General features: G+C 48.4%; 1 non-coding gene across 1 annotated transcript; it reads right to left on the bottom strand.

Annotated features, from left to right (window-relative positions):
• Positions 1–4,511: 4,511 nt before the first annotated feature.
• Positions 4,512–4,583, bottom strand: TRNAC-GCA (transfer RNA cysteine (anticodon GCA)). The gene has a single exon. It is a non-coding gene; the product is annotated as a tRNA-Cys (tRNA).
• Between the last annotated feature and the right edge of the window lie 4,605 nt (positions 4,584–9,188).

Here is a 9,188-nt window from a genome sequence, read left to right as displayed (position 1 = left end):
AGCAAAGTCCTGACCATTACTTCAGTTCAGGCCTCATACCGGGCCTCTGATACCTTATGTTTCAGGGACTCATCTTACTACACTTGGCTATTTTATTTTTCTAACAGGTTCCTGCCCACCTCCAGCAGAGTTTTCAGTCACAGGCTGTGGCGACGTACTTTCCAAGTGTAACACAAACTAGCCCATTCCGCCCCGTATGCAATCTCTGACCAGACTGGTAGAAGGAGACAGAGTACTGGGAAATTATCACCATAGGACGGAATTAAAAACTGGGATTAATCAAAGCTGAGCTGCAGACACAGCCTATCGTGTAGCTGGTGAAGTGACAGCGACACACTCCCGCTGGTGCTGGTTCTGATTTAACAGCAGAAGCCGATCAGAGAGAACGAACTCATGTCGGGAGCTATGGGCAGCTGCCCGGCCAGCGCATCACTCACCTGGGAGGTGTTTCACAAAGCACAGCCCTTCCCCTCAGGAAAAGACACACTCCCTGCTGCCACCACCTCCCTTTGCTCTCCGTGGGGCTGTTTGCCTGAGGGACCTGGCTCTCTCTGGGAGGTCCATGGGGATTCTTAAAAGAGCTGGGGGGGGGGGGGGGCAGGAGTTATCCCCATGGAAATCTCTTCACTTCTTTCTCAGGGCCACCTGCTTAGCCCTGGCTTTGGGGTTGGCTTTAGCCTGGATCTCTCCTGACTTGGTTTTAGGTGGGTGTAACAGGTTGGACTCACCCCTGGGGCACCTCCTACTAGTCGCTCAGGAATTAGCTCACCAGTTGTCTGAGCACCCTCTGCAGGCCAGGTGTCCTGCCTGTCATTGGCCCCCCTATCCCTCCTGGACCCCAGTGCCCTTGGCATGGGTGCTGCCCCCTTAGCAGTACCCCACTCTCTCTGGGTCTCCCCACCCAGGGGAACCCCCACACCCTATCCCAATGTCACCTCAGTTGTGGCTACTGCCAGTCACCATCTAGCCCCTGCTCCCTGGGGCAGACTGCAGTCTATCAGCCAATCATCACAGGCAACAAGGGGTTTGGACTGGCTGCCTTTACCCACCCTCAGGTTGCCCCTCTGCAAGCCCAATACCTATATGGGCCTAGAACCAGGCCCTGCAGCCTGGGGAGTTGCTGGCCTAGGGCTTCCCAGCCCACACAAGCTTCCTGCAGCCAGGCCTGTCTCTCTCTGCAATCAGTAGGAGACTCCTCAGCATCTGGCTGCCCTGGCCTTCTTATAAGGCCAAGTTGCTCTGGTTGGGGCGTGGCCTCAGCTGCAGCCACTTCCCCAGTCAGCTGGGGTTTTGCTCCTTTACACAGCCCCAGCCCTCTGCAGGGCTTTTCTAACCCCTTCCGGGCTGGAGTGGGTGTTCACCCCACTACAGTGGGATGTTGACCACCTTCTGGGCTTGGCAGCTTAGACCTTTTGGGGGCTTTTCTCTGCCATTTTGGTCCCTGCTGCAGCCACCATTTTCTTAGGGCTATTCCTGGCCCTGGGCATGGTGGCCTTTCTGGGGATCCTGGCAGCTCTGCCCAGCTTCTTGGTGGCTATTTTCCTGCTCAGAGCCACTGGCTTCTTCTCATGCCTTGTCCTGGGGACCCAGATGCTGCTGGCTGAGTGTGAAGGAGCCAAGGTGCTGGTGACTTTAGCCTGCACCAAGGTGCCTTTGCTCGTCAGAATCCTCCGCCCCAGCTGGATGTGGGCCTTGTTCTTCTGCACAGCACAGCCCGTGGTGACCAAGGACCTGCCAAATGTGCACTGATGTAAGCAGAGTCAGGATGGGCTCTACCCTGACATCTGGTGGTGAATTATGGCAAGTGTGGAAAAGAACTCCAGGGGCTGATCTTATTTGCATAGGCACACCCACTCGCCTGGCATGAAACAACAGCAACTCAAAGTGGTTACTTTGGCTGGTGTGGGATTCCCAGTCTTCTCTGTTATTGGGGCAGGAAGAATAAAGTTTTGTTACCCTGATTCTGTGAATCAAGGGCAGTGAAACTGTTGTATGACAGAAGGACTGAGTGAGTCCTTCACCATTACCTAAGTAGCACTTGCTTGACAAGGGGCATGGGTTACAAAACCCAGTGAATGGAGAGAGGATGGGGGCAGATATTTGTATCTGATGGTATGGGCTGTCTTTGAGGGGTTGAAACACCAATTGTGCTACCTCATTTCTCCACTGTTGACTGTCAGAGCTAACTTTGATTCTATTAGGAGTCTAGTTACAGGATGCTGAGCTGAATTCACTTTGGGCCAATGGTGCACTAGCACTGGGGCTCCTCTACTATGAGCTGAAATTGCCAAGAGCTGAAATCACAAAAGAGCTAAAGTTATTAAGAGCTGAGATCACTGAGGCTGTGTTAACTAGCGGGGGAGCCTGAAGCTATATTGCTAAGTGGCTGGTAGAGCAGCTAGCAGAGTGGAGCCTTGTGGGGACGGTTGAAGTGGAGCTGAGTGACTCACAGGTCAGTGAGCGGAGCGGAGTGGCTGGAGGAGCAGCTAGCAGAGCAGAGCCTTGTGGGAGCGGCCCAAGGGATGGCTGAAGTGGAGCAGAGCTGAGCGGCTCACAGGTCGGTGAGCAGAGTGGAGCAGCTGCCAGAGCAGTTCGTGGGACGGTGGGAGCAGCTCACGGGACAGCTGGTGGAGTGGAGCGGCTCGTGGTGAAGGCTGCGGCGGAACCCCGTCGGCCTCGGATCACGTAAGGTGCCCCTTAACACCCTGCGTGCCCCCCCCCCGAAACTCTGGGGCTGCACTGACCAGGGACAGAGACTTTGGGGGGTTGTTGGACTTTTGGGACTTTGATGATTCTTGGGTTGCTGGTTTCAAGAACCAACGGGAAAGGACACAGCCCAACTTGCTGGGGTGGGTTTTTTTTGCTCATGGTTTGTGTTATGAATCCTGTTTTGTGGTGTTTTTCCAATTTAATGCTGATGTCATTTACCTCATGTTATTAAACATTTTCTGTTACACTCAGACTCCGTGCTTGCGAGAGGGGAAGTATTGCCTCTTAGAGGCACCCAGGGGGTGGTATGTAATTGTCCCAGGTCACTGGGTGGGGGCTCAAGCCGGTTTTGCATTGCGTTACTGAAACGGAACCCCTAGATACAGAACCCGGCCCTTGTTGCTGCCAATTTAGATGGGCAGAAGGGTTACACTCATATTATACCTTTGTTTAATCAATGAAAACATAAACTAGAGACTTAGCGAGACATTCCCCAGGGTACAACCTGGACCAATGAACTGCTGTGTTCCCCTAACGCTCCAGCCCACTGCTTTGCTGGTGAACAACAAACCCCTCCAGGCACAGCCACAAGCATGCAAAGTCACTCCCAGCTGAGTTACGTGAGTGCTTTCCCAGCTGCTCATGACTTATAGAAAGCACAATGCCTCCAAATTCTTAGTCCCAGCGTTGCACCCCGGAAATGTGCGTCTTGCTCTGGCCAGCAGACTACTGACCAAAGCAAGCTCATTAATAGTCCGTCATTTTATCCAAGGAAATGATCCTGCCCCCGCCTCTGTTAATCTGAGTCGCGATTCCCCACACACTTCAACCAAAGCACACTGGTTTAGATAAAACTATAAAAACAAGTTTATTAACTGGGGAAAGCTATAATCACTTCAAATCAAAGTGATAAAGGCCTAAAAGTCAGAGCTGGTTACAAAAGAAATAAAAATATAAAACTGCAGTCTGAGTCCTAAACTTTACCGAGATAAATAAGATTTGAAAGCAAAAAGGGTCTCGCACCCAAAAACTTTCAGCAGTTCATGCTAACTGAAAAGCCGTCCGGCTAGGACCACCCACCCCCCCGCAACCAGTTCAATGATGCTCCTATTGTCTTCCAAGCGATCTTGTTGCCATGAGTCGAGATGGGGGAGGAGGTAATGTAGAGGTAACTGTCTCTTATTTTATATCTTCCCCCTCTCTTTGAGGATTCCCCCCCTCACTGGTGTGTAGACAAAACAGTCCCCTGGGTACAGGCGATTTGAAGAGTCTTTCAGGTGAATTGTAAATGTCTTGTTCACACCTTCTGGGCACATGACATTTGAGACGTCTTCGGGGATGACATGCAAATCCGTTGCTTACAGTTCCCTGATGGTGACTGGCCACTTCAGTAGCTAATAGTTTTCCAACCCCTGTGGTCAGGCCTTTGTTGACACTGTGGAGTCAGAATTACAACATACTTCAGTAACAAACATATTGTAAAATCTCATAGCGCCACCGACAATGCTGGTGCACACATTTTAACAGGAAAATAATCTTCAGTAGATTATGAGTTTTCAAATGATACCTCACAAGGCATACTTTGTACAAAACCTCTCCTAACCATAGAACAGTGGTGAATATGGGGGTTCAGGGTGTTACATTTGGAGGATTGGATCTGATTTCAGCTGACGGACAGGTTTGCTAGTTTTTTAGACATTATACAAGCCGTGCCCGCCCCCCCCCCCCTTCAGTGGAACTGCTGAGCATACTGGAGATGGATATGAAAATATATTTATATTAAAAATAAAAAACAGCTTCTAAGGGAGCACCTGGATTTGAACCAGGGACTGCTTGATCTGCAGTCAAATGCTCTACCACTGAGCTATACTCCCTTTGAGAATAGAGTATTGGAGCCAGTCATTTTGAGGATTAGGAAGGACACACCCTAGTTCAAAGAGCTCCTCTTATGTTCCCAGTCATGGGTGGTTTAATAATGGGGTTGTATTAAATATTACACATGCATGGAAACACCACACCTTGCACAAGCCCCTCCCCTGCTCGGTCTCACCAGAGCACAACTACTACTTACCTGGGACCACACCCTGCTCCCCAGCTCTGTGCCACTTCACCTCACCAGCATTGCTCCAAACCCTTAGAGGCACAGGGCACATGTAAATAGAATCCATTAATCCCCATAGTGTTCATTAAAAAACTGCCAGATAATCCCGTTCTGACCAGAAACACGGAGCTCCCGGACTCTGATTTAGAAACACGGAGCTCCCAGGAGTGTCAGCCACACCCCTGTGCCCGGCAGCAGAGTAAGGCCCTGGCAGTGAGCAGGGCCCATAATGCACAGGTCCCTTTTTATATTTTGCAAAATTGTGGATCAGTGGGAGAATTCTTGTCGCCCATCCAGCAGGCCTGGGCTTAATTCATGGCCAATGCCGAGCTGAATTTTCTGAGCAAAGGCTGAAGGAACTGGGTATGTTTAGTTTGCAAAAGAGGAGATTCAGGGAGGATATGATAGCAGTCTTCAAATCCTTGAAAGGCTGCTATAACAAAGATGGAGAAAAGTTGTTCTCTCTTGTCACAGAGGGCAGGACAAGCAGCAGTGGGTTCAAACGACAGCACAGCAGATTTAGATTAAATGTCAGGAAAGACTTCCTAAGTGTAAGAGCAGTAGGACAATGGAATTGACTCTCTAGTTTGTGGAAACTCCTTCACTGGCGTGTTTCAAAAGGAGGCTGGAGCCATCTGTCTTGGATGGTTTGGCCACAACAAATCCTGCAGCTTGGGTGGGGGTTAGACTAGATGACCCTTGCAGTCCCTGGTAACCCTATGGGTTCTATGCTTAGATGTAGAAATTGCAGGATGCAAACTTGAAATAAGGGCCAGTTTCCCCCTGTAACATGTAAAGTCTTTACATTCAAACACAATGATTTTCTGAAGGATCTGTCCTAGTTCAACCTTCAGATGTTGGGGTGGATGTTGGACTCGCTGGGTCAAATTCTCTGGACTCTGTTATGCAGCTGGTCAGACCAGTTGTCCATAGAGATCTCGTCTGCCTCTAAAATCAAAATACGGTCTTAAATTAATCCTCAGACACTGGTTTTCCCCTATCCTGATCCCCAGCAAGGGCAATCCAAGGAAGAGGGCTGTTTAACAAGGATAGAAGAAGGATAGCCTTCGCCCCTTGGAGGAATCAGATTCTACATTGGTTAGGTGCCATGCTGCCCTCCTTTCTCCTGGCTTTTAATATGGTTGAGCAGCATGTGGTAGTGTATCTAAATTAGAGACTTCCTGTGGAGAAGTGGGTTTGAATTCTGTTTCTGACAAGTAGTGGCTGAGGTTTTTATGAATTTGTCCCCCTCCCCGCAAAAATATTCCCTATTAATTTTAACATAGTCAAGTCTTGAATGAAGTGTGACATTCTCCTCCTCATTCCCAGAGGTTTTTCACCCTAAAGGTTCCTGTCCTCACAGCTCACTGAGAGGGACTGATTTGGGGAAGGATTTTCACTTTGAAGTTTCCATGACAAGACATTTCCACGTCAGGCCCAGGAGCGCAGAATCTCAGCTCTGTGTGAATGAAGAGAGAAAATAGGAACCGTTCACCCACAAACTGCCCACCCCACGCTCTGCTCCATGCAGCGTGAAACGATCCCGCAGAGCAGATTGAGTGTGTGGGGCGGGTTCAGTCTGACATGCAGTATAGCAGTGGTGAGCGGGTGCAGGAAGGACAGCAGCGTCACTATTCAAATTCTGCACTTTACAATTTTCCCAAACTGGGAATAACCAAAACCAGCGTATCTAGTGGGAAGGTGGATGCAGAGCAGTAAAACTGGCGATGCCCAGACCTCCTATGGGGGTGACGTGGAAATGAATAATGTTGTGAGGATCATTTGGAAAATTAGCCGTTCCTGACAAGGTTTATCTCTGTTCTAATTTCAAGTTTATATTATTATTTAGAGGAATCAGTAATTATTTTTTCTATCTTAATTAAACCCTAAACTTTATGTAATCAAACCATGACAATTAAGCCCCCCCCCCTGTTTTTTCTCTCTCGTAGCAAGAATGAACTAGTTTTATGCCATCCCTGACATTCCAGGGAATAACAGCTGTAGGATGAGGAAAAAGCCAAGCCAATATCTCACTGTCGGGGATGCAGGTGGCCATGTCCCCTCTGTTTGACCATTGCCCTTGCAGGAGAGAAGGTTTCAATACAATTCAATACCCTGGCTCAGACAAGAGACCCAGGGAGGTTTTGCTGTTCATGGATCTGTGCAAAGGAAATTGTTTCTGTGTGAAATTGAGGCAGGACATGAAACATCCACATGGTGGTGCAATGCCCTAAGGAATTAAGGAAATCATCTGCAAATATTTGGAAGGTGGTAAGGTGATCGGGAATAGCCAGCATGGATTTGTAAAGAACAAATCATGTCAAACCAATCTGATAGCTTTCTTCGATAGGATAACGAGTCTTGTGGATAAGGGAGAAGCTGTGGATGTGGTATGCCTAGACTTTAGTAAGGCATTTGATACAGTCTCGCATGATATTCTTATCGATAAACTAGGCAAATACAATTTAGATGGGGCTACTATAAGGTGGGTGCATAACTGGCTGGATAACCACACTCAGAGAGTTGTTATTAATGGTTCCCAATCCTACTGGAAAGGCATAACAAGTGGGGTTCCTCGGGGGTCTGTTTTGGGACTGGCTCTGTTCAATGTCTTCATTAACGACTTAGATATTGGCATAGAAAGTACACTTATTAAGTTTGCAGATGATACCAAACTGGGAGGGATTGCAACTGCTTTGGAGGACAGGGTCATAATTCAAAATGATCTGGACAAATTGGAGAAATGTTCTGAGTTAAACAGGATGAAGTTTAACAAAGACAAATGCAAAGTGCTCCACTTAGGAAGGAACAATCGGTTTCACACATACAGAATGGGAAGAGACTGTCTAGGAAGGAGTACGGCAGAAAGGGATCTAGGGGTTATAGTTGACCACAAACTAAATATGAGTCAACAGTGTGAGTATGTATTCTGGGATGTATTAACTGGTGTGTTGTGAGCAAGACACGAGAAGTCATTCTTCCACTCTACTCTGCACTGGTTAGGCCTCAACTGGAGTATTGTGTCCAGTTCTGGGCACCGCATTTCAAGAAAGATGTGGAGAAATTGGAGACGGTCCAGAGAAGAGCAACAAGAATGATTAAAGGTCTTGAGAACATGACCTATGAAGGAAGGCTGAAAGAATTGGGTTTATTTAGTTTGGAAAAGAGAAGACTGAGAGGGGACATGATAGCAGATTTCAGGTATCTAAAAGGGTTTCATAAGGAAGAGGGAGAAAACTTGTTCACCTTAGCCTCTAAAGATAGAACAAGAAGCAGTGGGCTTAAACTGCAGCAAGGGAGGTTTAGGTTGGACATTAGGAAAAAGTTCCTAACTGCAGGGTGGTTAAACACTGGAATAAACTGCCTAGGGAGGTTGTGGAATCTCCATCTCTGGAGATATTTAAGAGTAGGTTAGATAACTATCTATCAGGGATGGTCTAGACAGTATTTGGTCCTGCCATGAGGGCAGGTGACTGGACTCGATGACCTCTTGAAGTCCCTTCCAGTCCTAGAATCTATGAATGTGGGTGAAGGAAACAGGCTGAGAACTGAATTAACTGCACTCACTGGCCATCCTCCACCCCGGGGTGGTGTCCCTCTTCAGGTCACTAGGCCTTGCTGCACAGCAAACCAGAGTAGCCTTATTGACTCTGGCTGCCAAACCTCGCTGCCCTGCAGAGAAGGGTTACCCCGTTGACTTGGGCCACGGGGCCCTAGTGCTCTGTGGATCAGGGCAATTATATTGACTCTGACCACTAGGCCTTACAGCCCTGCACATCAGGACACCCCTATTGACTTTAGCCCTTAGCTCTCACTGCCTAGAGTCAGAGGGCTGCTCAAAGGATCGGGTGCACTCACCCCACACTGGATGGGGTCATCCCCCACCCCATCACAGGGAGCCAAATGTTAGTGTAGACACATGCACAAAGGTTGCCTTGTATTGACATAACACGGTAGTGTAGATCAGGGGAGAATGTGTGTGTGTGTGGGGAGAACCTTCAGCTAAAGGGGGGAAAGCGTCTTCCCAAGACTGCCATTTCTGCTCCTTATGCAGAGTCCCCGGGGCAGGAAACACCTCAGGAAAGATTCCTTTTCAAGGGATCAATAATAAAACTGGTGAAAGTTCAAAATCAACATGGTCTGACATCAGAATGCCAATGCCCTACCCCGGAGCGAACAATAATGGTCTGGCATCTTGAATCCAGTGCCCAGGGCTAGGCTGCAGCTGCTTTGCAACAGTATTTCACAAGGCGAAGAAGATCGGGTAATTGGATGATTATTTAGTAGCTTAGGGTTCCAGTTCCATTTCCTATTCTGGTCACACAAAAGTGTCTGATTTGCCAGCTCATTCAAACGTTCCGACCTGCGGCTGGCACTC

Source organism: Malaclemys terrapin, chromosome 15 (assembly GCF_027887155.1).
Source record: "Malaclemys terrapin pileata isolate rMalTer1 chromosome 15, rMalTer1.hap1, whole genome shotgun sequence".
Lineage (NCBI taxonomy): Eukaryota > Metazoa > Chordata > Testudines > Emydidae > Malaclemys > Malaclemys terrapin.
Note: the sequence above shows the minus strand (reverse complement) of the source record. Positions and strands in the feature narration are given on the sequence as shown.